A 3,307-nucleotide genomic window follows, 5' to 3' on the forward strand; every position below is an offset into this window, starting at 1 on the left:
TTGTGACTTTTTACAGTAGTATGCTGATAAATGTTTAATGACCAGCTCTCCAGGAAAAAACCCCACGAACTATATATTTGCCACTTTCTGTGGTGTAAACACTGCTACTATAGCTGATTTCACAAGCCCCTAAGAGCTGGCTCTAGCACACTACTCGGTTTATAGAATTTACTCTCTTCAGATTTTAAGCATCAAAAATATTGATTCTTAGATTATATTGAGCATCTATTAAATATTTTAAATAGAATGACTACTATTTGTAAGATACCAGGTGCTTTAGGTATGATGTCTCTAATTTTATAAAATAGCAATCTAATAGCAATCCTTCCAGATATAAGCTTCTTTTTATAGTAGCAAAGTCTGGCCTAAAACCTTGGCCTATATAACATTTTTCACATTACACTGCACTGCTACTTGATGTCTCCATTGTAAATATCACTAATTTTTGTCCTCTTCTGTGTTTTATAAAAAGCCATGCCAAAAGTTAGAGAAGCCCCAGAATTTCTAGGCTTGTGCTATCAAGCCCAGATTGATAATGGCTCCCTGAATATTATACTTATCCAGGTTGCAAACTACCTTGGTAATATTCACTAACTTTTTCTAATTTTCCAAGGAACAATTTAATTCCCATTGCTGAAACTGTACCAGTAGAGACTGAGATTAGGATACGTGGGTGCTCTGCTCCTGCCCACTAGGACAGGTGGCAAACTTGGCAGTGTATCAGGCCCTTCCATCAGAGAATGTTGGCAGGCCATGACAGTCAGAGCTAGTGGGAGAAGCTGCAGGAACAAGAAAATAGAAAATAGAAATGAAAGCCCCCCAAAGAACCTTCTAGAAGAGTGAAATGGGATCTAGAGCAGTGGATCCCCAATCTGGATGGTCTTCAGGAACACCCGAGGAATTAAAAAAAAATGTTTTTTCAGAAGCTTGGTCTCCACCTCAGACATGTTGAGTAAGAATCTCTGGCATTGGGCTTGAGGATTTAATTTTTAAAAGCTCACCAGGCGACTCTTTTGAATTAGTCAGGTTTGAGAACCACTGACAGAGACTCATATTCCAAAGCAGTGCATTGTGTCACTGAGGCCTTATAGAAAGTCTTCAGTCTTGCATAAAGTCTTGATTATGTTTTGAACTGCAGGATGGATAATGAAAATAATAATGGAGAATGAGCTGTGTGAAGTGTATGTGTGTGTGTAAGAGAATCGGGGGAGGGTAGTTGGGTAAGTGTCTGGATGCATGGTGTGATGTTGGGTCTGGGACCCTATTTATGAGTCTCAACAAGTTCACAGTGTCTATTCTAAAATGTAACAGCTGTTACTCCTACAGTTCATTCATAGCATTTCCTCAGACTGACGTTGCCATCCTTGTACCTTGTACCACATGACCCCTCACCTCAGCTGATTGAGCCAGGAATAGGCATGCATCTGACTTAGCCATGAGTTTGCCTGGCATGAGACCTCTGTCAACAGGTGTGCCCACTGAGTGGCCACCCAATCGAATCCTTTCCTTTTGGGGGTCTGAGTATAAAATATACTAGCAGAAGCGGGGAGACATTTGTTGAGAAGAGAACAAGCAGAAACCAGAAAGGAGTAGAAGCTTGGAGGAAGCAAGAGCCATGAGGCAGAGAGGTGAGGAGAGAGAGAAATTAGATGGTGGCAATAGGAGCTGTAGATGGAAAGACAGTGTCGCAGAGTTCTCTCATGGTAGAATGCTACAGAAGGAAGGAAGGAAGGAAGAAAGGAAGGGAGGAAGGAAAGGAGGGAGGGAGAGAGGAAAGAAGAAAGGAAGGAAGGAAAGAAGGAAGGAAGGAAGGAAGAGAAGAAGGAAGGAAGGAAGGAAGGAAGGAAGGAAAGAAGGAAGGAAGGAAGGAAGAGAAGAAGGAAGGAAGGAAGGAAGGAAGGAAGGAAGGAAGGAAGGCAGGCAGGCAGGCAGGCAGGCAGCAGGCAGGCAGGAGAGAAAGAACACCTGTTTCAAAAGGAGAAGATAAGAAGACCAGGTCGTAAGAGCTGTTTCTTAGCTCATTCCCTTGGAATCCTACCACAGCCATTAATGAAGCCACCTGACTGCCTATCTTTTCTGGCAGCTAGAGAAAACCTCACTAACCATAGTATGAGAGCCTAGAAAAACATGAAAACACTGATCTAACTTCTTCCTGGTGGATGGGCCTACAGCTGAGGAAGGCTGACCTCTGAGGATCATTGCCAGCGCAGGAGAGGCATCCATTCAGGGTTGACTAATAAGGCTCAGTCTTGCAGCTACCTTCCTCTTGCTTGACGTTTTGTATAAAGAATTTGAGAAGATACCACTTAGGACGGCAGTTGCTATTAAGTTGATTCCATTGAGTGATTGCAAAAGTGTTGCAAGATAGGAATTATCTATAAAGACCCAGGAGATAAATGCCCTAAAGCATGTAAAGTCTTTAGCATGGCATGGAGGCTGGTATTTGTCCTCCAATATCTGTTCGTCCCTCCTTCCATAGTGATAGAATCCCCAGTCTTTAGCAGCATATATGACCACTTGGAATAAAGATTCCATTTAAAGCCTCCTTTATGTCTATCCACTAAGTTTTGGCCAGTGGAATGTCAGCAGTACTTGTGTGCAAAGCAAAGGAAGCAGATGTACTGCTCTTCCCCACTCCTGATACTTGAAACTCCAGAGGCTATTGTAGACCATGAGGTGACCTTGGGAAAAGAGAAAGGTAGAAGGAGCCTGGGTCCCTAACATTGTGGTATACCATCTTAGGCTGAGAGGGACTCCTTCTGGATTTCTCAAATATGAGATCAAAATAAACTTATATCTTATTTAAGGTTACATTTTAGGTTTTCGTATGCCTCTCAGCCAAGCCTAATCCTAATTTATCTCGTGATGCCTGGCACATAGTAGACACTCAACAAATGTCAGTTTCCTTCAACATTTTTCTTTGAATGCTCTATAGCTCTTGCGATGTTACTTGTCTTCTTTCTTGTATTTTAGTGCTTATGTTACCTCCATCTATTCATCTGACCCTGCCTTGTTTTTCTCCTTTGCCTTTCACATTTGATTTGTTGAAACAAATTGTGAAATTCATCAGTCAGATGAAGCCTGGTGAAAATAAGAAACTATAAATTGCAGAAATACAAGGTGGTAAAAGACAAGCTAGGAACAAGAGACCTGGGAATCACGACAGACCACAAGCTAAACATGTGTCAATGATGCACTGCTATTGTTTTTAAGCTGAATGTAATCTTGGAATGCATGAAGTAAATTAAGTGACATGTAGGAAACAGTAGAAAGAATAACCCAAGTAAAAAGGTGATTCTCAAAGTGG

Source organism: Pteropus vampyrus, unplaced genomic scaffold (genome assembly GCF_000151845.1).
Source record: "Pteropus vampyrus isolate Shadow unplaced genomic scaffold, Pvam_2.0 Scaffold146, whole genome shotgun sequence".
In the NCBI taxonomy this organism is placed as follows: domain Eukaryota; kingdom Metazoa; phylum Chordata; class Mammalia; order Chiroptera; family Pteropodidae; genus Pteropus; species Pteropus vampyrus.